This window comes from Eublepharis macularius, chromosome 10 (assembly GCF_028583425.1).
Source record: "Eublepharis macularius isolate TG4126 chromosome 10, MPM_Emac_v1.0, whole genome shotgun sequence".
Lineage (NCBI taxonomy): Eukaryota > Metazoa > Chordata > Lepidosauria > Squamata > Eublepharidae > Eublepharis > Eublepharis macularius.
In genome coordinates, this window is record NC_072799.1 from 7927355 (window position 1) to 7954371 (window position 27017).

Below are 27017 nucleotides of genomic sequence, written 5' to 3' on the forward strand. Positions count from 1 at the left end.
CATCCCTTGCTTACTCCCTACGACATACACAAGGAGGAGAAAACATGAGTCTATAAGCTAGAATAATTAACATGCACCTGTAAGTGGCTCAGAAAGATAAGTCAACAAAATGTTTCTTGACACTTGTACTGATTCACCAGATGACTTTAAAAAATAGTACCAGCATGTAGCCCTGAGATCGGTTTTTCAGGTTTTCTCGCTGCTTCTGAACCTATACATGTGAAATGGACACTAGAACCAAGAAATGTTACATCTGATACATTCTAGGGATGCACACGGTTTTTTTGTTTTAATCTTTTGTGATTCTTTAGCATCCAAGGAACAAAAACTCTTCTCTGCTTTATTCCCCACCTCCTAGTCTGAGTTCAGCTATACCATCTTTGGGTTTACAATTCATGTGTGTTTATTACTAGGGGATCAGCTTTTAAGACTGAGTATACACTGGCCAATCATTCATCATCATCACCATAACACTAGAATAAGAAACCAGAACAGCTGCAGGTGGTGGTGGGGAGCTGCTTTTTATCTACACGCTTGCTGACTAGGCTTGCCAGCCCCCCTGCCCTGGGCAGGAGATCCCCCACTCCCACCTGCTGCCCCTGGCTCCGGTCACCTGGCAGACAGGAGGGAAAGATATGGCGTGAGGAGAGGCACACACATGCTCCCACACTGCCCTGTCGTGCTGTGGGTCATACTGAAGCCAGATTCATTAAATCCGTCATTTGGAGGCAATTTTTAATGAATCTGGATTCAGCACAACTCACAGCTCCTCCATCATGCTGGAAAGTGTTCTTTTCCGGCGCAATAGGGGGATCGTGGGAGCATGTGGGAGGTAAGTACTCCGCATTTTCTGCTCCCCAGGTGCCTCCTCCTGTTTGGCCCCTTGAAGCCCCGACAACCCTATTGCTAACTATTCAGATAACTCTAAAAGGCCATTGAGGCCTATCTTTTGCTTATCAAAGGAACCTTAAAAAAAACAACAACCTAAAATAGTTGGGAAATAAAGTTCAGGTGACAGCAAGGTAGCAAAATGTACAGATGACAACAAATCATTCAGAAGATAGTTCCAAGCTGAATGTGTAGTGCTTTCCTTTAAACTGAGTTTTTCAAAACTGTGGAATGAATCTCTTTTAGTCTTGCAGCCCTTATGCCCAAATTACAACTACTGAATAAATAATAGGTGGTCATTCTGAATCACCAATGAAACAACAATGTAGTAGAGGTGTAGGGTGGGTTGTGGGGAGCTACATAGGGAGCAAGGTTAAGCAGGTCTACTTGTAAGTAAGTCACATGTCAGTGACTTAGGAAGGTTTTTTTTTTTACTGTTGCAGCCTTAATCCCCAAACTTTGAACAGCAAGCCTCAATAGTATCTCCTGTTTGTTTCCCTGTGTCTGTATTATCTGTATGAAAAGTATGTTAGACTGCCACGTTTTCATCTCTCGGGTTAAAAGAAACCACTTAAATACGGATTTTGCGGCAAACTAGTGAATGTGTTAAATTCTTCTGCATGGCTTAAGCATTCCAATGTCTCTTTAAATCTCCAATAGTCACACTGCAATGTCGAGTCACTGCGTATTCTGGAAAAGTGCATAAACAGGCAGCTTTTTAAGGAGGAGGATGGTGGTGGAAGTATCTTCACAATTTCAGTGTTTCTTAAAAACAATTCTTGATTAGTCTTGAAACAACTAATACAAGGGATTCCACTCCCAACATATATTTTAATGAAAAAAAATAAATTATCAGTCTTGACAGAATTAATGATCAATACAGGAGATCTTTCCCCACCCCCAAACTTCCTTACATTTATGCCATTTGGATGGATATACCACGGGCTTGAGGGAAAATACAAGCCACATTTAAGGTTGCCAACTGGTCGGAGGGGGAACCTTGTCCATTTAATAGAGGCTTGATATGCAGAAGTCTGCAATTAAAGCTTTTCCCGGCATGGTACTAAATAACATCAGTGCTGCTAATCAAACTGATATTAAAGAGAAATCCAGAGGGACCAGTATAAATTTTTGCAATCCTAGCTATGTTGGTGAGCATTAACTCTAAATTGATGCTGTAGAGTCTCCCCACCTTCTGTTAATAGCTTATGAGAAGAGAAGGAGCATCATCTCCTACTCAGAAAAGTGTTACTAATAATATTTTAGAAATTCTTATATACTTGGAAAAATGTATACATAATTCAGATGTTCCAGCTACCATTGTAGCTGTTCTCTGTAAAATGGAATATATAGAAAGTCAGTTTTTCTCCAGGTCCAGAAGATATAAGGGATGGGTATAGGTGTAGTTCAATACCTGAAACATAAGGGATGGGTGAAGGTGTAATTCCATATCTGAAACATAAGGGATGGGTGTAGGTGTTGTTCCATATCTGAAACATAAGGGATGGGGACTAACACGCAGGCTATAAGCAGACCATTTCCATAATAAGATGCTCCAAAAGAGTTGCCATCTTATAGTTCACAGAGGAAAAAGAAAAGGGAGGGCATCTTATACCCCCATGTCTTGAAGGTGTCACAAGAAAAAACTCTTTTTCCTGTGTCAGTAAGTTCCCATTTTTGTGTGTTTAATCCTGTTCCTTTAGTTATCGGTATGCAGCAATTACTGGATTACGTGTTTTCTTCACAGCAGGTTCCAGGGCTGCATGCCGTATTCCCATTGCTAACTTTATTTTTTCATTCTCCTTACTTTTTTAAAAACAGCTTTTATACAGTGAGGGGTCTATAATGAGTGGTTCCCCTCCCATCTGCAGGTGCTAACTTGTGCCTTGCGTTAACACCAACCTGTTAGTGGAAAGGCAGAAAGAGTTCTTGCCTTTCTTTTTGTTGGATTACATCATTCGCTTCATTAAGTTCATTAGGAATATTCAGTAGCAAATAAAGGCCAAGAGAAATGAGCCATTTTTCTTAATGAATGATGAATGGTATCGAGGCCATTTATTGCGTTAGGATGAATAACTAATAAAATCATGAATTAGTTTCTTTGACAGCCTATTAAAAATGTGTGGCTTTGAGTGTTTTCATTCAAGTACATGAACATATTTGGTAAAATGCTGTAGAAGATGAATGTAACTCGAAATTACTTGAAGTCCTAATACGTGTGTGTGCGCACACACACAGCCGCTTTGTGGCAACGCTATCAAGGGGTTTTCAAGGCAAAAGTGGAGCAGAGGTGGCTTGCCATTGTCTTCCTCTGCAGAGTCTTCCTTGGTCATCTCTCATCCAAGTACTGAGTGTTGCTGACGCATAGACACAGTACTAATAATCTGGGTAACTATGCAGTGCATATTACCGATATGCAAAGAACTGCATTAAATAAAAGCAACCTCCACTGATTTCACTCCAGGTTTCAGGATATATCTGGAAAGTTAATTGAGTTAGGTATATATGTATACACACACCGGAATGTGCTCAGAGGAAGAAAGTGGAAAAGTTCAGATGCTTCACATATGACACTTTGCCAGGAGTTGCTGCTGCCTATATTCTCAAAATCTATAAGAGGCACCTTCACTAATAGACGAGGCAAACAAAGTAGAAAATTACACATGAAGGAATGTAAGGGAATACACAAAATTACCAATTGGCGTAGAAATACACTTCAGCACACCAAAGTACCAAATAATGGTATAATCAATATTTGAAATTCAAAATTCCACAAAATTGGTCATGTCCAGTATACACAATCCATATATCACTCTTATGTAAGGGTGCACTGCTTACGTAAGCGTGATATATGGATTGTGTATACTGGACATGACCAATTTTGTGGAATTTTGAATTTCAAATATTGATTATACAATTATTTGGTACTTTGGTGTGCTGAAGTGTATTTCTACGCCAATTGGTAATTTTGGGTATTCCCTTACATTCCTTCACGTGTCATTTTCTACTTTGTTTGCGCTGCCTATATTCTGGCAATAGGTCAAGTTGGACAGAAGCAGCTCTTTCAGGTAATCAGGTTTTAAATCACCCAGGGCATTTCAACTGAGAAGTTTTTCCAGGTGTCCAGTGTACTCAGTCAGAGTGCCTGGCAGCTGTTGGCTGTGAATCATTTGAGCACTACTTGCTCTGCTTCTTCCCATAGCAGTTGCTGGAAATTGCAAGTCGGACTCAGGCTGCATGGGAACACTCACAATTATGACTTGATCTGTTGTGGATTTCATCCATGATATTCTTTGCCATGTGATGCAGATGTTAAAACCAGCTGTTAACAGAGTATGGCCCAGCTCAATGTGACTGGTGACTTGCACCTCCTATGCTACTGGCTCACAGTGTTTTCTTCCATGGCCTTTCACTGACTTCCACTCAAAGATCATTTGAATTTTAAGAAAACACATCGTCATCTTCAATAGAATCGGCCTGTCTCCTCTGAGCTGTTGAGCTAAAATCATGTTTGTTTAATCAAAGTTTGAAAACCATTTCGTCACCTGGCGTTTTTGTGTAAGAAAATATAAAGAAGGAAGTCTGGATGTGCTGTGTCTTTAATCCTCACAGGTGTAAAAAGCTACAAATTGGGTAGTCCTGCCTGCTTAAATTCATATTCCCTGTTTGTCAAAACCTGTCCTCTTTAATGTCACTGGCAGTAGTCACAGCAGAGAGTTGTGATCTGGGTGGTTGGAGGAACATGTTAATTTGTTTCCTCAGGGAAAATCAAGCACAAAGTAAGAGTGTGTGTCAAGGGGATATACTAGATTATGTGTTCCAAATCTTTGGTATTTGCAAGTGTCCTGACATTTAATGCTATAAGACAAGGGATATTCTTATCAAGGGCACAAAAATAGTTCTTTCAGTGTATCCCAGTTGCATCACCTTTATTAGACCCAGAGAATGAGATCCATTCTTTTTGCACAGTATTTACAGAGAGATTTGTACCATTCGACACAGAACTTTTTTATTGACCTCAGATAAAGTTTGATCAGGTGCTTCAAGTTAAAAATCTTCCATATGCTCAAACCCCATGTCACAATGCAACGGTGCTACGGCATCCTATGCTGGCAAAAGAGCATTAGCACTGATAACTAGTAGAACAAAACACTTGCACGTAGTTTGGAGTAAGAAGAACTGGAAATCTTTCTAGAGAATGTTACAAGCCAAATGGGAGTCAGACAAGGTCAAGGTTCCAATATATTCCATGGAGTCTGAGACAGATTATCCATCAAGAAGTCTGCCAGGTTTTGAAGCACAGAGCAAGTGAACTGAGATAAAAAATATGGATGACGATGCATTTGAGGAGTTGATGATGCAAAGTCAGAGAAGGCCGGGCAAGAGAAGACCAAAAAGATGAGCAGAATAAGTAGCTAGATGCCTCAAACTGTGGTGTTGGTATGGTTGAAAAGTACATATGATTTATGAAAACACAAACCAAAATGTGTATGGCGTGGCTGTTTTTTCCTTAGAAGCAACAGAAAGGCACTCAGTACATGCTCAGAAGCATTACTTCCCATACACCATAACTTTACTTTTGCACTGAATAGTAGTTACGTGAGTCTAGTTCAGATTAAGCATATTATGCACCATATTATGTTAGTGGAGCTGGAATAAGGTGGAGTTGTTGAGGGTGGACAAACTGGCCAAATGTAAGGATCATCCTGTCCTGAATTATGTTACTTTCCTGCAAAGGAGTAGAACAATGGCTTGAGATTGGCCCTGGACCCAGCTCTGCAATTTGATGTCCAGATAGTATCTTTATCTAGGAACAAATTTCATTCTTTGTCTTGCTCCTCTATGTCAAGGTCTTAGCTGCCGATATATATGCTCTGGTAATTTGAGATCAGATTGCAGCAATGCGTACAATCCCTTCCCAAGCATCCTTGGAAGCTGCAGCTGATTCACAGAGTGGGGGCTAGACTCTAGACTGGTGTCCATCATAGAATCATATGCCACATTTAAAAAGAAAACATTTTAAAAGAAAATCAAAGTTTTAGTTTTGATCTTTAAAGCCCTACAGGGCTTTATTCAAGAGCATCTGAAAAAATACCTGCTCCCTCACATATGTTCCTCCTTGTGCCTTAGAATCATGTAGGAGACCCTGCTTAGAGCGACCTGGCCATCAGAAGTGCACTGAGATGCAACCTAGGCTAGTGTAGGGTTTCCAGATCTCCTGGTTGGGGTGAGGGGATCCCCTGCTCCCTGCCCCCACCCCATGTACACCACCCCACAACCCAATATCCCCCATTTGGGTCCTGGAGGACCTGAGAACCCTATGCTAGGGCCTTCTCAGTGGTGGCATCTCAAATGGCATTCAGGAGGGTCCTTCATAACTAGACTAGAAAGAATTTACAGATCTTATTAAATGTGATGGTTTGGGGATTATGATTTAATTTTTTAAAAGAGAATTTGTACAATATTTTGCATAGCTTTTGTAAGTCACAGGGAGAACCTGCTATTTAAATAAAAAGGAATCTGGAGCTGAGTTTTCTTTTCTGTTTTTTTTCTTTTATGACGGGAGGAGGGAGCTGGTTGAAGTGCTCATTATATTTTGATGTGATTTAGACTAGGCTCTAACATCTCTTTTTAACATAAATCTGGATAATTGAGTATTCACATTCCCTGTTTTATTCAGTTTAATAGAGACACGTAATTCATTCTGTCACGAACATTTAGCTGTAAGATAATAGATATGCCTTTATGATCTGATATCACAGTTCTGTTTCACCTGTCCTGATAAGTCTCTAATTACTAGTGTGTAGTTAAGGATGCTCAGGTGAGGGGGGGGGCTGTTTTGAAGACGTAGAATGTTGTAGGACTTTGAGACGAGACGAGGATTCCCTCCATTTAGCATGTTGTTGTTCTCTGGTCCCATTGTTCCTCAAGCTCTGCTATGGCCATCTTCCTACACAAAAAGAGACATTTGAAAACCAGAAGATGGATTTTGTTTGATATTTTTTCCATCATGTTTTTATCAAGTTTTATATTGTAAGTTGTCTCGGGCAAGTTCCCTGGAGAGATGGCATAGAAACTTTCCAAATAAATAAATGAATTAATAAATGTTTGATTGATAAATATGAAACATACTTAATTCCCCCAATGCTTTTTATTTTTTGTTGTCTTCTTCAGCACAACAGCACTCCTGTGCAACATTTTTAAAAAAAAGATTAAGAAATAAGCCCTTCAAATCTAAACCTGCGTGTGACAATTTATTTATTCATTTTGTAATTTGTTTATATCGTGCAAGAATGGATTTGCACTCTTCGGCAACATGGGAAAAAATAACTCCTCAGAAATAATAATGTGCTACTAAATATTTTAAGTATTTATTTATTTAGTGCTTGCTGCAGAAGAGCACAATTGCTGACTTTGGTAGGATTTCTTCATTTTTAATTACTTTTCTTGCATGCATTCTGGAATTGCATCTTCAGATGAATTACAGATTCTGACAGATCTCTCCATAATCCAGGATTATGGAGCCCTCAAATCCACAAACAAATTCAACAGAGGAAGGTTTGTTAAGCATTGAGTAAAGATAAAGGTAGTCCCCTGTGCAAGCACCGAGTCATTACTGACCCATGGAGGGACATCGCATCATGACATTTTCTTGGCAGACTTTTTGTTATGGGGTGGTTTGCCATTGCCTTCCTCAGTCATCTCCACTTTATTCTCAGGAAACTGGGTACTCATTGTTAAGCACTAACCACTGTTAAACACATTGTTATTACTACTAGATAAGAAATCAACCATGTTATGACAACTAGATAAGAAAACAACCATGTTCCCAAACCGTTGGTTTACCTAGAAGTTCCTGGCTGGATTCTGTTGCTGTGTTCGTGCGCACACACACTCCTGGGCTGCACTATGATGTCACTTCCAGGAAGTTACATCACACAGGGTGTCCTGATGCAGACTCACACTGGCAGCAGGCAAGGGAAAACTCCCAAGTTGTCCAAGCAGGGCAGCACCCAGTTCCAAGGTTCAGGCACCAATTGGGCACACTCACGGCTTCAAGTCCAAAGGAGGATTCCAGAAACACATCCACAGGAACAGGCCAAGGTCAGGGACAAGAGGATCAGTTCCAAGCACAGCAGCAAGGTCAGTAGGAAGCGGACTCGTTGCTTCCCCACAGCCACTCCCTCTTCGGCTGCTTTTAACCCTCACAGTGCTCAGCTGCCTGTGCTACAGCAAGCACCTGCCGGCTGTCTCAGTCCTGCTCCTGCGAGCACTCATCATCACTAATGAGGCTGGGCCGGTGCGCTGCTGCTAGCCTGGCACTGCGCCTTCTGGCTTGGAGGGCTCTTCTAGCCCTCCTCTGGCAGCGCTCCCGAGGCTCTGGTGAGGAAGGGGGAGAGCTGGCCTGCCCCTGGCTTTCTGTTGCCACCAGCCCAGGGCTGGGAAGCTGAGGATCCGATGTGCTGGGACCTGGCTGTGGATCAGTATCTGAGCCTTCAGGGCCTGCCTCCTTCTGCAGTGCCTCTGCCACTGGCTGTGGATCTGGGTCAGGTTCACCAGCTGCCTCTTCCTCAGAAGAGTCCTCTGAGTCTCTCTGCTCCGCTGGGCCAGGTTGGTCCATGAAACAGGGCCTCACGTTGCTCCTGGGAGTACTCCCACACTCTGCAGCAGGCTAATTTTGGCCAGTTTGGGGCCTAAATCAGCCCACTGTGAAGCACAGGAGCTCTCCAGGACCTTCCTGATAGCACTCCTACACTCCATAGTGAGCTGAATCATGCCTCCTTGGGTCCAAAATCCATTTGCTGCAGAGTGCGGAAGTGCTGCTGGATTGGCACAATGGGCCCTGAAGTGCTCCTGTGCTTTGCAGTGGGCCAATTTTGGCCCCAAATGGGCCTGATTTGGTCTGCTGCAGTGTGCGGGAGCACTGTGGAGAGGGCCCGGGAGAGCTCCTGCACTTCACGGCAGGCCAATTTAGACCCCAAACGGGCCCAATTCGGCCCATTTTGGGGCCAAATCAGCCCACTGCGGAGTGCGTGAGCACGTCGTGCCACCTGGAAATGTGCCCCAGGAGGCACATTTCCCTGCCTTCTCCCCTGCCAGCAAGGTAAGTGGGGGCTGGGAGTGGAGGATCCCCTGCCCCACTGGGGGACCAGCAACCCTAGTACTTCCTGTTTCTCTCCCCCCAGCCACTACAAAACCTCTGTAGCAAAATAGAGACCCTGCAATCCTCATCTTAATGCTGACTTTTCTTGTACTCTGGGACCCTTGCATCCTCCTCCTAGCTGATTTATATCTGACAGCTTTCCCATAGAATGTATATTAAAGCTGAATTTTTAACACAGAGAGAGGCAGATTCTCTTCTGATCTGCTGAATTTTTTTGTATGCTAAACATTAGTTAGCAGTAGTGAACAGAATACATTTGATTGCTGCAATTAAAGCAATTTGATTCCATCAAGTTGGAGCACTCTCTGTAATACGATTAAAATCACATTGGCATGCATTCAACACTTTTACACTTCAGTGATACACAATATGGCTTGAAAGTCTGGCAGCAGCCTGGCAGATTCAACATTGCATGCAGGAATAATAGGTAAGCGCAACTAATCTGTTCTTTGAATCCTGGGCAAGTAATGTAGTTCAACAAATCTCACTTTTTTTTTGTTTTTGTTTCTGTACAGCCTTTGAATACTGCTCAGTTTTACTGGTGTCTTTGCCTGTTCCAAGGCCATAATAGTAATAATAATAAAAAAAATATCTATATTATTTTAATTCCGTTTATTTTGAGTGCTATGAATACAGAGGTTGTTAAAAAAGATTTAGGTGACAGTTTACTCTGCTCTGTCTGTTGTTTACATTCTAGCCTTTCTCCTGTTCCCTGGGGAAAGAAAGTATGTGAATCCAGAATCTGAAACAAATTGCATTGGAGATAGCAAAAGCCCATCCAGCCTCCTCCTTCCTGTTCTTAGATTTGCTGGTATATAACTAAATAAATGCAGGTGACCATTTTGAGACTCTACTTATGTGTGTCCCGATTATCTCATTTTAATATCAATGCTAGAGTTTGGCAGAGTGTTTAGGGCCCTGCTCTATAATGTGAGAAAAATGATGAAAAAAATGTATATTTGCATATAATATATATATATATAACGACAGAAGTGTCACAGCCAACCCCATCTAACTGGGGAGAGAATTGGATTTCAGGAGAGAAGATGTGGAATCCAAAGAGGCTCAGTCCCCAGATCTTCTCATTTTAGGAATTAATTAAACACCACAGTTTACCAGGTTGCTTGGAGCTGGTGCTAGAATTAGAAGCTCAAAAGTGATTGGCCAGCTATAGAACTGCCTTACAGGGCCATTCTAAGTAGAGTTACTCTCCTCTATGAAAACTTTAATTTTTTATCGAAAGCAAGTCAGGTTCCCCAGGGAAATGGCCATATAAACTTTTCCTGTGGCTTGCAAGCAGCAGGTCGCTTTAAACTATCAGCTGACAGGCGGCAGGGGGGATTGTGGCCATTTGAGGGGTGGGAAGGGCATTTTCGACCTCCTCCGCCACCCGACAGGCACCCTGCAGAAAGAGAGGATGCTGCAGCCCCACAGGGCAAGGTAAGTGTAGGGGTGGGGTGGGGCTGGGGTTTGGGCAGTTTATAGAGCCCTGTGGCTTGCAAGTTGCAGGTCCCTTTAAACTATCAGCTGGCAGGCGGCGAAGGGGGGATCCTCCCTGTCAAATGCCCCTTTCCCTTCTGCTACTAAGCGGCCGGAAAGGGGCATTTAAACCCCACTGGTTCGTAAACTTGCCCCAGTTCATGCCAGTTCCTGGTTCCTGGTTTGTGAAAACCCACGAAACACGAACCTCATGGTTCGTTTTTTTTGTGGTTCATGCCCATCTCTATTGATGACTCCAGGGGTTGAGAGGCCTTCCAGAAGTTTGTTAGGCAAACTCACAGCTATCCCTACCCACACTCAGGGAATCTCAAGTCACAACAATTGAGTTCATAAATCCAGAGTTGGAGAATGCACCCTCCGGGTCTATGGTCATCTGTGACACCCATCAAAAATAGGCTATTGATCATCTCAGATCTAATCTTCTCTTTATACATTCCAAGAAAAATAATGGGGGATGTAGACAAGATTGTTTTCAGTATATGAAACAAACATTGTTTCTTTTAGGACCCTTTCCTTTCTAGGGTTCACTACCCCAAGCCTCATTTATTTGCTCTTCCAGTGATGGTCTAACTCCCTAGCAGAGCTTAAATATTTTGACTGCATTTCATTTCTTGTGGCGAGAAGGCTTTCATTTGTGTTTGGAGACTGGCTAACTATTACTTTCAATATTGTATATAACATGTAATCACTCTTGTTCAGCTTTGCTGTTGTGCCCCCCTCCCCCGTAAATGGTGAAATGAAATTATTGAAAGCTGTCAGGGGAAAAGTATAATTAAACAAAAAGGCTCAGGCATTCTGTTATCACCTCTCCTCCTCCTCCTCCTTTGTACTTGGCATATTCAATATATGCACATATGCGAAGATGCATTCTTTTTTACCCCTTAATTATATTTTAGGAATCGTAAACTTGTTTTCAGAAATAACCATGATGAAAGCCAAACTTACTGGTTGTGCTGACAACTTTTAGTGAAAATCCCTGGGTGCGTTTCTTTATAAATTACTCTTCACACCATTTCTAAATTCATTTACTTGGAAATCCCACTGAATTAAATGGAAACACCTAACATTGCAGTGTGATGAAACCGTGTCAGCTTCCTCTGTGTTCCAGTTCAGTTTTGCAAATCTTTCTGCATTTCTCTTTCCAGACCTGCTGAAGACAGAGTGTCCTATTTTCTGGATGGAGACCAGGCTAAGGGGTTGCATCCTTTCTCTCCTCTTATATGTAAACTACCCACTCCTAAACAGTCTAACCTTACCCACTAGTCAGATTGCCTCTTGACCTTCATTTTCAAATTCTGATCCCAAATCCTGAAACTGGAATTATGATTCTCACTAGCCATGGTCAAAGTCAATCAAGATCTAATCCTTACACATCGCCAAGACCATCAGAGAATGATGACTGAGAAAGGAGCCTCAGATTCCACAGCCTGCCCCCAACCTCTTAATCATTGCAAGAAAAGGAACTTCTAAATATTTGGGGATCAAAACCAAAATTGTTTTTCTTTTCAGCAACTGGTCAGGGCACTTTGTGTATCACTATATAGATTTCAAGTATGTTGTTGGCAGCACGCGAATATCAATTGGACTAAGTGGGCTGTGGCTCACGTAACCTCATATTGAAATGAATTTTGTTAGTCTTTCAAGTACCTCTGGACTTTGTTACCCTAACAAGGCCAGTTCTCCACCCAAGCAGCTGCTTGGAACAGTACAGTAAGGACTCAAATGTTCCAGAGGGACTCAGCTTACTTCCAATTGTGACTGTGCAGGTGGCATAAACTTTCCAGGTTTCCTGCTATAGTGGGACACCTCCTGCCACATGTTCCCAGCTCCCACCACTGCTTGGAAGGCTTGTAGGAGAAAAAAAAAACAGAAAAAAGTGCTGTCATAGCAGTGGGCATGATGTCATTTCTGGGCCAAACCTGGAAGTAACATCACAACATTCTAGGATTCAGTGGAAACTCTCTGATAACCATAGAATTGTCTCTGAATCCTAGAGCAGTGTGACATCACTTCTGGGTTTGACCTAGAAATGACACAGCACCATTGTTATAACAGCACCCTTTTATGTTCCTGGCTCCCAGTCTCCTGTTGGCTGGCAAACCTAGGGAGGCATCAGGTGTTGCCTCCTGGCCTGCTTCACTACTGGTTGTGTCTAAGCTAAGCCCCTGTGGCCCTGCCAACTCTACTGAGACCCGGAAGGAAGCATTAGGTGTAGCCTCTGCCAAATGTCATCTCCAAGACATTAGTAGCCATCAGATAGGTCTAGGCAAAACTCCTGCAAATCAGACAACACCCAGAGATGGCTTTGTTTTGTTTTGGGCTGTACGAGAGGAAGCATCAGCCCTTGCTTGGAGCAACAAAACAGTGTCCCTGCATGCTTAATGCTTAATACATGGCACTTAATGCTTAATATATGGTGGTGTGATTCGGACGGGCCATGTTGTCTCTTTACTGTGGACTCAGAGTTAGTTTGAGAGTTCTTGCATGTCCTGTTTATGATTGCAACCTCTGCAATCTGTGTGAGACTTGGGGAGAAGGGTTCATTAAACACAGAAACTGCATCGCAAAGTCTGCAGTTGATTTTACTACTCTTCATTATACTTTGCTGTATCTAATACTTTGTTTTTGAGCTCTTTAATTTTTTTCTTTGAAATATAGATAGAAGCCCTATTTCTGAAATTGCCATCTTGCTCTCTATAATCAAGACCCTGTCTGTCATGCTTGCTCACTACCAAGTTTTATTAACCCTGGAGTGAATTTAGTGTTCAGCTCTGCCTGTGGGCTACCTGACATGCTGTATATAACAGAAATGAAAAGCACTTGATATATGGTTGAAGGGTAATAGACTTCTCTCACCCAGACTGATAAGTCATTAATAGTGCTTGCATTCAATAAATCAGAATTTGCTCCTAGACTGCAGTCTTCATGAGTGGGTGGTGGAGGGAAAGTTCATTTTGTTTCTTTAAACATTTGTCTATCTTACATTATCATATGAGAGAGATGGAAAAATGAACCAAGATGTTATTAGACTTATTTTCAGGTAGGTAGCCGTGTCTGTAGTAGAAGAGCATGATTACAGTTTAGTAGTGCCTTAAAAGACCGGTAAGATTTCCAGCGTATAAGCTTTTGAAAGTCAAAGCTTTCTTTGTCACATAGAATTATTGTGAACTTGATGTCAAAGTCAGGAAGGCATCCGGAAATGTTAACCCATCATAACGTGTACGCTTTCATATTTATGCTCTTACGTTCATCTATTTCATGGGAGGGCATAAGAGCTGAAAACATGATGCACCACCCATGAATATGTATGGGGTAGTGATAGTTTCTTGTTACTGTGGAACAAATTTCAGTGGCAGAAACCTATGCACAATACATGATATAAAACTGTTGGAATGGGCTTGCTCTTATGTATTGCATAGTTGCATGAACCTGCCCCATTTACTGTACAGTGAAAGTTGCTTTGTCAGAGACCTTGGGTGGAAACCCACCTGCTCAGACACTGGAGGCTGTTAGTGAAGTTGTGATGGTTATCAAGATAATCAGTGTCTGCTATCCATGGATATCACGCCCCCCCCCCCGCAATGGTCTGTTGGCCTCAACTTCTTGACATCAGATCCATGTTTCCTACATCCTGCTGTTTGCCATCTCCAAGTACTTCAGGTGTCTCTGTCATTTCCTGTGGTTAATTATTATCAAAGAGGCACCATTACAGAATAAACATCTCTCTCTTACACATACATTCACACACACACACACACAGACAGACTGTTGCATGAATCCAGTGATTTTTATTATAGGTGAGTGAATATTTCCTCCTCTTCCTCTGTTTACTAATGACAAATGTATACACATTATGGGAGGAAAATGGTGACAGAAAATGGTGCAAAAATAAAGAATGTGGTTTGCATTATGGGAGGAACAAAATAAAAAGGGGGTTGGGGGTCAAAACAGCAAGGATGAGAAATTTAAAGCCACCTCTAGTTTATATCCCTCCTTTTACCATATACGCACCCATTTACACCATCATTAATTCTATAAGAACTACAGTACTTGCTAACCTCATGGAGAAAGTTCTTTGAAAATTAAATGTGCAAACTTGCCCTGTCAGGGTATATCACTTTATTATTCCAAGTCAGACAGAGACCATTGCTCTGTTATCGTCACAGAATGCAGAAGTGCAAGGTCAATGCCAAATCTATACCAAGTTGGTGCCTGGCCAATCGTTTCTGCAAAGTTTTGCTGGAATTGATTTTGCTGTTCTTGATAAAATAGTGTTCCAACAAACAGACAAGTGCCTAGCCAAAGAATGCAGCATTTAAGCACTTAGCGAGGTTAACTGCAGCAGTAGATGTAAGATGTGGCAAGTTAATGCTGATTCTACAGAGGGTGTTATCTATGAGCGACCTTTAGATGACAGTTAGCTACAGTTGAATGGTATTGGCAAATCAGGGAAGAACAACACAATTTGTTTTGAATACATTTCACTAATTGTTCTTTAAATTAGATTCTAAAAGAGTTGGGCTATAAGCACTCAATGGGAAAAAATATCAGAGGAGGAACTGGCGGCAGACTGTTGTCAGTGAAATGACTTAATTTTAGATCATTTCTGTTTAAAATTTAACCATAACTGTGGATCAGTGAAACAGGTGGCTGTTTCGAATGTAGCGATTATCATGTGAATGATTCAAAATAAAATGTTCAGAGACACAAGATCTGTGAAAGATCAAGATGGGTAGCCATGTTAGTCTGTCTGTAGCAGTAGAAAAGATCTTGAGTCCAGCAGCACCTATAATACTAACAACATTTGTGGTAGCGTATGAGCTTTCGTGAGCCACAGTTCTGAAGAAGTGAGCTATGGCTCACGAAAGCTCCTACCCTACCACAAATTTTGTTAATCTTATAGGTCTTACAGGACTCTTGTTCTTTACTAATAAATCTGTGAGTTACAGAGTTTGGGGGCTTGCTTTACAAGGAGTTCTTGCTAGGATTTTGTATTTAAAAAACATCCCAATAACAAGGGAGAGAATGGGGATTATATGAAATTTCACATGACACACAATTATATGGGTTTTGGCACACCATTGTATGTGTTTTACATACAATGCGGTTTTATCAGCGGATTTTTTTCCCTTTAATGTAAGTGGATCACATTGGTCACAAATTAACCAATATTCCTTGAAATAATCCAGTCCTCTCATGGTTCAATTAGATTATGCCCATCTTCAAATACCTGTAGCATGGCGTCTTTGCCTCACTCTTCTGTATTCATCGCAGCCATCTTGCTTTTCCTTTTTATGCTCTCTGTGGTCACCCACGTTATAAAAACAATCCACTGTTTCTCAGTGCAACACTGCTTGCAACTTGCATTCATTCAGCTCTCAACTGACCCAGCACAGTCCAAGGTGGGCTTCTGAAGAAACACAGATGGTGTTGCCTTTGCAGCCTGCCTTTGATCCCAGGGGGAAGTGTCACAGGAGGCAGTGAAACATGCCACACCAGTTGCCTCCTCCAGTATTGCTGACTTGCTTGTTAGGTGAAAAGGCCCAGCCTGTGCCTGCCACCTTTCTCGGCTTCCACCCTTTCTCAATTGCTCACCCAAATAGCAAGAGTTCCTTTGTAGACATCCTACAGGTTGCCGCTTCCCCCTCTCTTTGCAGATCCCTACAGAAAGCCGCCTGTTCCATGAAGGCTTTGGCTTGACCTCCTGAACACTCAACCTGAACTAAGACAAAGCCCAAGTATCTGTATTTGATCACAGTTTCCCCTGTTTTGCTTCTTTCTGTTCCTTATTACCCTCTCACCCTTTCTTCCTTTTGTAACTCTGCAACACAGAGGGAGAGAGAGAGAATAAATTGCAAGCTTATTGTGACGAGGACCTGTTTCATGTGTACCTGTTTTGCTTATGTTGCTCTGTAACAAGCCATATAAGCAAAGGGCTGTGTTTGAAACCATGAATACCTGCAATTATCAATTGCGCTTGAAAACTGAATGTTTCCCTCCCCTTTTAAAACTACCAGCTAATTGATATAGCCATTAAAATTATTTTGGCAACTTAAAAACAAACATACTGGCAGACAAACAAGACCCGTACAAGTCTGCCAAAGGCAAACATACCACATTAAGCCTCAACATTCTTCCGGAGGATTCCACCAGCCTGTCTGAAAGACACGGAGCAATGGAGAGAGGAAGCAATAAAAGTGAAGTGGAAAGACACAAGCAATAGAAACAGAATGAAATCGCATTTGTTCATTGCATTGCAATCGACAATGAAGGCATTTCATTCAGTCTTGTTGTGGAACTGTAAACTGAAAAAAAAATAATGGGAAAATGTTATTACAAGAAAATCAGTTATTCTTTATGCATTAACTAGCTGTCTGCAAGACTGGAGATGCGTAAAAACATTTAAGAAGGCACAAGTTGAAATTACTGTTATAACAGTAGCTCATTTGGTATATATATACCATTTGGTATATATATTTTATGTCTAGTTAGTCCAGAATGCAGCACCCAGACTTTGAACAAACTGTGCTCATAGATGATAACAAGACCTGTGCTCAGAGAGCTGAACTGGTTGCCAGGCTGAGTTCAAGGCAATGGTCTTCATATTAAAGCCTGAAGGTCACATTGTCCCATCTGGGACCCCTGAGATGCTGACTTGGAAGCTTTAGAGGGAACTCTGCTTCGGGTTCACATGCTGTGTGAAGTCAGGTATGGAGTTGATAAAGCAGGGCTTTCTACACCGAGATTCCCTCTCCCTATAATTCCCTGGCTATGAAATATCTGCTAGCTTGTTCTTTGGGACTTTCAAAGATGGGTGTATTCTCTGATGTCCAGAAACTCCTTTAGACAATGGCTTTACTTCTGTAGCTGCTTGATCTCCAGCTTCTGCTGAACTGAAATTATGTGGTTCTGTTTGATTTTGTTTAAGTGTTTAACATTATGGCTTTAAATGCCTGGCAGAGTATGAATGTTAAACCCAATAAAACACAATAAACCCAATATAAATAAACCTAATAAAAAGAGTATGTCCAACAACTATGGAAAGAGAACATTAACCAACCCCATTCCATAAAGGAAAATGCTTGTGAAGGGGAGCATTGTCTTATTCTTTGTCCCTTTTATTTTATAATTAGCATATATGATTCAATTGCCTTAGAGATCTTTAGACTCCCACAGAGCCATAGCAGATCGCGGGATTTACATGGAGAAGCTCCCAGGGTCATTTATCACCATCTCCACTTGAAAGGATCTCTGGTAAAAGGGCTGAGAAAGAAGCTCTCCAGGAGTACTGGAAACAATAGCAGGTAAATGGACCAGTTCTCTGACTGAGCGCAAGGCAGCCCCCCTGTGCTCCACTGAGTGTGAAGAACACTTAGTCTTTATTGTTTGCCACCAAGTGTAAAAAGCCTGAACTGATAACAGTGATTTGTAGTGCAATCTTATGTGGAGTGATTCCATTTCAATGTTTTTTTACTAGATTATCTATATAACTGGCTTGATATCTGTGCTTTGCTACGGTATTTAACTACTTTAAATCCAGTTTGCATCGAGGTTCACATTGAAATGGCTTCTAGAAAGGCCGTGCACCATCTCCCCATGAACATTTAAAAACTCAGTTGCCATACTGACTTTTATATAAAATCCCTACTCAGGAGTCTTGTACCGTCTTCCTTCAACGGTCTGCAGTTTCCTATACCTGTTTTTTTTTATCTCAGAACACAGAGTTCCACAGCTGACCACTCAGAAATCAAGTAAAAATTATTTATTTACTTAATATGTACTCCATCTTTGTCTCCAGTGGGGACCCAAAGCGGCTTACATCATTCTCCGCTCCTCTATTCTATCCCTACAACAACAACCCTGTGAGAAGCGTGTTGATGCTGAAAACTGGTGAAGTGAATTTCGAAATGTAACATTTATTGAAGAGATTTTAAAAGAAAAAGATTGTAGTGCAATAAATAAAGTGAAAAATACGCACAACCTTTCTTCTTCTTTTCTACTGAAGGACTGTGACACTGAGAGATCTCTGTCTTTTTGGTGCCACACCTCTGAAGATGCCAGCCACAGCTGCTGGTGAAACGTCAGGAACTACATTGCCAAGACCATGGCAATACAGTCCAGAAAACCCACAACAACCATCGCTGTTAGGTCTGCTAGGGTCGTCACTACTATGCCCAGGCCTGCAGGGATGGTCACCTTTCTCTTGGACTCGGGATACTCTCTGTCCCCTATTTTTAGTAGGAGTTCACAGATTGCACTGTGTCAGTGGAAGCTGTAGCTTTCACTGTCCTTTCCTCGGAGCCTGGCTGGGTGGGCATCCACCTACCCGTCCATCCGTCCGTCCACCCGCCCACCCCATCTGATGTGGCTACAGTCCTGCCTTATTTCTATTAAAGAACGTGCTTGTTTTCCTTATTACCCTTTGAAGATGTGCAGCTATGCTTGCTGCAATAAGAGTTAATTCCATTGTCCTCAGAGATGTGGAAGTCAATTCCCTATGGAAATAGGACACAGCCGTTGTGTTGTTGGTGCAGACTCAACTGCAATTCCTCACGTAAAGTTTTTACTTAAAGAAAAATAACTAGCTGCTGTCAGTAGGCACACAACACTCACTGTGTGTAGAGTGGCCATCTGGCCTCAACTGGCCCTATCATTTCCCCCACCTGTTGTTTAAGTCAGCCTAAATGATGGGCATGTATCTAATTGTGTTAATCTATGCAAAAAAAAGGAAAAAAAGTGAACAACAGTGTGTCCACCCCCCCCCCCATGGGTCTGATGACTACTTTGATGTCCTTCAGTCATTATTTTTTATAAACACTTATACCTATTCTCCTAATGAAGATCTTTGAATAAAGCCAGCTCAGCTTCATTTATGATACCGAATGTCTGTATCCTTGTATCTGCCTGCATGCTTGGCCTCCCACTAGGAAGGGATCTGCTCTGTGTCATACAAGCGAATGAGCCTCTTCCCAATATGCCTGTTACTGGCACTGATTCTGCAGCATCTGTAGTTTTTTCCCAGGTAACCAGGGCGGAATTCTTTTAACTGGGGCAAGAATTTGGGAGCATGTTCTCTGAAGCTATGTGCCTACCCTCTCCCATTCGCTTGTCATTCTACTTCAATATGAACCATTCATTGAGATTTTGTTCCCCTTTATATTTTCTGTTTGCGTGACACTGGTTGTTGTAACAGTGACAGTGCTGGAAATGCTTTTGTAATTCATGCATCGAAAGAATATCCCACTTTTCTTTGCATCTGACCTTTTAACAGAAGAGATCTGCTGCCGTTCCCGTGCTGCTTTACTGGACAATGGCAGGGAAAAAAATCTAATTGAATCTGAAGGCAAGTACAATGTTGAAAGTAACTTCAAAGATATGATTAAACATGTTTATAACAATTAGTTTCAAAGGATTTTCATTTCTCATAGTGTTTGAAGAATATAGCCTTTAATGAAGTAAAATAAATTACACACTGGCTCTGTTCAGCAAATGAGCACTTTTCTTCTCCTAACTACCATTTATCTTGAGCTCCGTTCGCTGTAAAACATTCTAGCATTTCTTTAAATGTAGGTATTCATCCCCAAGCGTACATCTCATCTTCACTTCCCACACCCCAACACAATGGGTCTGATTATAACACTTTCATTAGATTATCTGACAGAAAAAAGAGATAATTCTTAGTTCCTTAATTAGATTTTAATCAAGGGGAAAAAAGAATAATGCAAAACCAGTGTTCTATAACTGAAATGAGACCTTATTGCCACCACTTTTTTTAAGGGAAGGCAAAAAAAAAGTTCTATGCTGTTAAAAAAAAGTTTTTGGCTGACGATCTATTAATGCAAACTATGAAGAAAGAGTGTAAAGTGAGTGTGAAAAAGGAGATAGCATGTGCGATCCCATAATTCATTGTAACCAACTGGGACTCAGAACAAACAATAAGCATTTCTTCAAATATATCAGGAACTGTAAACCAGCTAGGGAGGAGGCTGGATTTTCAGATGGCAGAGGAATGAAAGGATTGCTTAAGGCAGATGGGGAGATAGCAGAGAAAAGAAATGCATTCTTTTGCATCTGTTTTCTTAGTGAAAAATGTGGGATGTGTACCCATGCAGAAGTTTCTTGTCTTTGGGAAAGGCTTCTGAAGAACCAAGCCAAATTGAAGTGATGAGAGGTAAAGTTGTAGGACTGCTCGGCAAATTATTAAACATTTTATGTGCTGCCTTTCCACTCAAGTAAGGTCCGAAGGCAGTGAACGTCAGGCATTAGAACATTTAAAACTTTAAAACAGCATATATATTCCAGTACTTCGAGAGAGTAGAGACACACTACACGTAAGCCAGACAGCTTAACAAGGAAGCTATCAGCAGCTCCTCTATGAAACCAGAGGACTTTAGGGCTACCATTCTCTGCATTCCTAGATTGATTCTTTTGCAAAGAGTGATATGGGAACAAGAGAGTTCTGGGTTTCTCCAATAACCAGACATCCCAAGCAGCATTATAGGTGGGGAATAAACATTAGGGCCGCCTTAAAAAGACCACAAAGGGTAGAGAGACTGGCTAGGATACAGTAAGGTGGAAAAATATACCCAATTCAGACTAAGGAATCCAGAACTGAGGATTTATTGGGCATGGGGGGGAAAGGGGGTGGGGAAGAGATCAGAAAGAGAGAAACCTGAACCCTGCCAGACTTGGAAAAAAGGCTGCCCGCCCCAGCCCGACAGAAAACAGAAACTGCCCAATGGAGATGGGAGGAGCATTCACAGGAAGTAGTCCGCAACAGGCTTCTTAGATGGGATACTCTGAGTTTCTTGAGGGGCTGCTTCAAAGATAATAAATTCCTTCAAAGATAATAAATTTAGTTCCACTATGGCTGCCATGTTCCCACAGCGGTAGCAGTAGTTGGGAGCTGACCAAACAGTGAGAACCGTCTTGTTGCAGTGCCACTTGTACCCTTCCATGACTAGCTGGTGCGCTCGGCAGATCATGCCGATGTTGTTCGTTGCATTGAGTTGCGCCACCACATCACTGCAAAATAAGTAGCCAGCCCCTCTAGGGCTCACCCCCCCCCCATCCTGTAGTGTCTTCAGGGTCAGACCAAAGATCACACATGGGGCCATCATGAGGAACTTCCTGTTTGCAGTCTATCGTCCGGATCTGGTCCAGTGTCTGGCTGGAGGGGGAGAGACCACACAGAAAATCTTGCCATCAATGATTGCAGAGAGGCTGAGGTAGTCAAAGATCTCAGTGCAGTACCGCCACACAGTGACAGAGCCATATTTCCTCAGACATTCATCATAGAACCCATATACCTGGGTGATCTACCTGCTTTCATGGTTGCCACGGATCAGGGTGATCCGGTCAGGGTAGCGGACCTTAAGGGCTAGCAGTAGCAAGAATGTTTCAACACTGTAGAAGCAACGGTCGACAAAGTCTCCCATGAAGAGATAATTGGTCTCAGGCACATCACCCCCCCACCCTGAAAAGTTCCTTAAGGTCATAGAATTGGCCGTGGATATCCCTACAGACTGTTATTGGAGAATCTACTCTCTGGACATTGCTTTCCTCCACCAAGATCTCGCTCACCTTTGCACACTACACTAGCTTCACAAATACCAATACAGTGGCAAAAAGGCTTTCAACAAGGTATCTCACCAAAGGCTCCTGAATAAGCTTAGAAGTCATGTGATAAGAGGATCTTCTTACAAAAGATCCTCTTACAATTTGTTCTAAATGATTAAATGTTAGGAAGCAGAGAGTAGGAATAAATGGACAGTCCTTACAGTGGAAGGAAGTGAGCGAGGGTCCCACAAGTATCAGTATTAGGACCAGTGCAATCTAACTTGCTCATAATTGGGGGTGAGCAGTGTAATGAGTCTGTGGATGATACCAAATCAGGATGGTGGAGATCAAGATGGTTTGTGAAGAGCTCTGGGGGATCCTTCTAAGTTGGGTTACAGTGTGGCAAATGAAGTTCAGTGTGGTAAGTATGAGGTCCGGAACTTTTCAGTTATGGGAAAAAAATAACTGATGGATCATGATAGAAGTTTATAAAATTATGCACGTGGACAAAGTGAATAGAGAAAGGTTTTTCCCTCCTCTCCTAGAAAACTAGAACTCGGGGACACCCAAGTGAAGATAATGGATGATAGATTCCAGATATCCAAACACAATGTGTTAGATTCATAGAAGAGAGGTCCATCAATAATTCCCCACTCCTCCACTTGAAGCCAGCTGGGTGACCTTGGGCTAGTCACAGTTCTCTGGAGCTCTCTCAGCCTCACCCACCTCACAGGGTGTTTTGTTGTGGGGATAATAATGACATACTTTATAAACCGCTCTGAGTGGGCATTAAGTTGTCCTGAAGGGCGGTATATAAATCAAATGTTATTATTATTATTTCCTAAAACTATTTATTTATTTAGGATATTTTTATGTTGCATCTTCCGACCACCACTTGAAGCGGCTTACAATTAAAAAGCATCACTATATATAAAAAAACCATTAAAATAAATAAATGACATAAATAAAATGAAATTTCAATTAAAAGAAGCTGAGAAGTCATTAGAGACAATGTAAAAGTAGGACTATGTTTCAGTTAGACGTTGGCTACACATACAATAGAATGAGGCGGTACAGTTCTGTGGTGGTTGAATAGGCCTCCCCTTCAGATGGTAGATGGTATGTAAAAACTCCCCACCTTTTTTTTTAATAACACCTAAGGAGATAGTTTCTAGCCTAGACATTCACATTTGTTCAGATTAGTCTTTCACTTACAAGGATTTATTTAACGTAACAAAGTTTTGCAAATCTAATCCCTCAGGTGGTACAATGCATTCTAACACCTCAGCATTCTTCCACTTACTTCATTACCGTCTAGTTCAGCTGCATGTCTGGACTAGGCCTTGGAGGTCAGTGATCCACATCTTCATGCTATTAGTTCTCCTGTGGATCAGAATAAATGAGATTTTTTTTTAAAAAAAAGACTTTCACTGCTGAAAGATCTTATTCTGTGATTGTTCTGCTTTGAAATTACAGCAAAAATATTGTTCGAGGCTCCAAAGTGAACCTAACAGTTAAGTAGTATAATTTAAAATTTAAGCCAAACAAACCAAAGGGAATAAAATGCACCATTCATTTTCTATGGAATGAAAGTATATCTTTGTTGTTTTCTTCAAGTTTATGAAGCAGAAGCTGTTGGTTTGTGAGGTTAAGTGGCAATTTGTAGAAAGCTATTTTGAGGCTCCTCAATTAAGTGATATTGATTAGCAAAGCCTGAGATATTAAGAATTAATTAAACTGTGCCAGTAGATTGTTTTGGAAATTCAATCAATTGTTCTGGTCTGGTCTTGTTTCCTTCCCTTTAGGGCGACATTCATAATGTTTACTGTACATAAGGCTGGTAAAAATGTAGACGATAAACAGCTGAGGGAAGGTCAGCTAAGTTCGTTGAGGGGAAGTTGCTGCTACTGGGTATGTCTGGAACATTTGGAAACCAGCATTTAGTGCCTCTGTATGGCTGGTTGAGTACGCATGAGATGTATGGAAAGAAACTGCTACATATAGAAATTTAGCCATATAAATAACTCTACACAATGGTTTTTGATTTACAAATACTGTTCTACTAGTCAGCCTAACTAATTATTAGGGCTGCAGTGCCCCAGTGGGGGCAGGGGATCCCCCACTCCCAGCCTCTGCCCCTGCTTACCTGGCCAACGGGGGAGGGGGAATCATGGTGAATGGGCCCAGGAGACAAAGAACCTCCCAGTAGACTCAACATCACTTCCTCAGGTGATACCATCATGCCTGATGGCAAGCATGCTCCCACACTTTGCAGGGGCCAATTTTGGCCCCCAATGAGCTGAATTGGCCCCATGCGAAGCACAAGAGCAAGTCCATTGCCGGCTGGTTGATGTCACTTCTTGGAAGTGATGTCATCACGTTGGCATCGGGAGCTTGCATACGAGAAGAGAAGACCTGGTAAGTTCCAGGTTCTCTACCTCCTGCTAGGAGGGTACGGGGACCCGACAACCCTACAACTTATGGTAATCCCTTGTGGCCTGAGATTTATAAAACTTCCTTGCCTGGTTAACTGGAGATTTAAAGCAAGCTTGTAAATAGTTTCTTGGGTGGCCACTATAGTAAGACTCGATAGTGGCCGGCCAAGATGCTTAAAGTTCTAGTTTTAGGTGATAGATGTTATTTTTCTTTTTAATTTATGTATTTTGTTTAAACCTGGTCTTCCTCCACAGTGAAGACTGAAAGCAGCTGTGTTGTTCTTAATGATGCATTTTAATTTCCGTTATATTTTTTTTTTAATAAAATTTTTATTGGAATTAGAATCATATAATTACATATTACAATCAATTCCCATTTCCCAATTTCTAACCCCCTCCCTTTCCCCCCTTTTCTTTTGACTTCCAACAGTTTTCCAACCCTTTGTCCCTTTTCTCTTACTCATTTTAATTCATCTATCTAACAAACCTGTATTTTTCCCTTTAATCTAAGCAATAATTCTTTAACTATTTTTAATACTCTATACCTTATCTTATCTTTAAGTCCCTTCTTCCACATTAGACAAACAATTTGTCCCTTTTTAACATAATTTCGTAGTTTCCTGGTTTCAGATATTTCTATAAGCCTTATACCATATACCCCATACATTTATATAAGTCAACCAATTTGACTTATATTCCGTATATTACTTTATATAACTATCATCAAAAGTTATCAATCAATTTAATCTATATATTTCTTCAGGTAGACTTATTCAGTTTAACATGTTACACGTTTATACCAGAAACCATATTAATTAGTCGGTCCTTATAGTTAATTATTTTCTATCCATATTCTATATGTTTTTCTATATATAACAATCTAACAAAATAGCTGCTTAGACATTTTCATTTCTCTCTCTACCCTCCGGTAAAGTCACCCCCCTCTACATTTCGTCATATTTCAGTAATTATCGAACTGCCACAGTTCTCTTCCCACCTCCCATTTCTTCAGCACATATTGCTTCAGCTTCCCCCAATCTGTGTTGAACTGTCCTGGGTCCAGATTTCTCAATTTTCTTGTCATTTTGTCCATTTCGGCCATATACAGCAATTTATAAGTCCAATCCTCCATAGTTGGCACTTCTTGTACTTTCCATTTTTGCGCATACAAAAGTCTGGCCGCTGCTGTCATGTAAAATAACAGTGTTCTATGTTGGGCTGGAATGTTCTCCATTCCCAAGTTCAGTAGCAGGAGTTCTGGGTTCTTATTAATTTGAAATTGTAGAATCTCACTTATTACTTTTATTATTTCTCCCCAGTACTGCCTGGCTACCTCACACGTCCACCACATATGATACAGAGAACCCTCATGTTTTTTACATTTCCAGCATTTATTAGAAGTGTTCAAATTCCCTAGCGCAATCTTCTTTGGTGTCATGTACCAACGATAGATCATTTTATAAATGTTCTCTTTGATATTAGTACACGTTGTAATCTTCATTGTGTTTTTCCACAAGTATTCCCATGCCTCCATTGTTATCTCTTTATTAAAATTTATGGCCCACTTCACCATTTGTACTTTGACTATTTCATCTTCAGTATACCATTTCAACAGTACTTGATATACCTTGGAAATTTCCTTCTTATCCTCTTTCAAAAGTGTCTGCTCTAGTTCCGAATTCTCTGTTCTTATGCCTCCCTTTGCACAATCCGAATTGTAGAGATCTCTGATCTGCCTGTACTGGAACCAATCTTAATTGGGAGATAACTCGTCCTGCGTCTTTATTTTAAGTTTAGAAGATTCTATTCGGGTTATCTCCTTATATGTTAAACACTGTTGCTCATTATAGACAGCTCTCGGATCTATTACTTCATACGGAACTACCCACATGGGGGTTCCTTCTTGTAGGAAATCTCTATACTTCTTCCAGGTTGCATATAGGCTTTTCCGTATATAATGGTGTAGGAACATAGAGTTCACTTTTACTTTGTCATACCATAGGTATGCATGCCATCCAAATATTTTTTTGTATCCCTCTAGGGCCAATAATTTCTTATTCTTCAACGTCATCCAATCTTTCAGCCACACTAGGCAAATTGCGTCATAATAAAGTCTTAAATTGGGTAGTTGCATTCCGCCTCTTTGCTTTGCATCTTGTAAAACTTTCATTTTCACTCGAGGCTTCTTGCCCGCCCAAACAAAATCTGATATTTTCCTCTGCCATTTTTCAAACTGCTTAGAGTCTCGGATAATTGGTATTGTCTGTAACAAAAACATTACTCTTGGTAACACATTCATTTTAACTGCTGCAATCCTTCCCAGCCATGACAAATTCAATCTATTCCATTTGATCAAATCTTTCTCAATCTGAGTCCATAATTTTTCATAATTGTTTTTGAATAGATCTATATTCTTTGCAGTCAGTTCAATTCCCAGATATTTCACCTTAGTTGTTACTTCACAATCCGTT

General features: G+C 41.2%; 1 protein-coding gene and 1 pseudogene across 1 annotated transcript in view; one reads left to right on the top strand and one right to left on the bottom strand.

The window, feature by feature from the left end:
- CTNNA2 (catenin alpha 2) overlaps positions 1-27017 on the top strand; it is a 678629-nt gene that overhangs the window by 257439 nt on the left and 394173 nt on the right. The gene's annotated exons all lie outside the window — the stretch shown is intronic.
- Positions 21310-22106, bottom strand: LOC129336659 (serine/threonine-protein phosphatase 4 catalytic subunit-like; annotated as a pseudogene).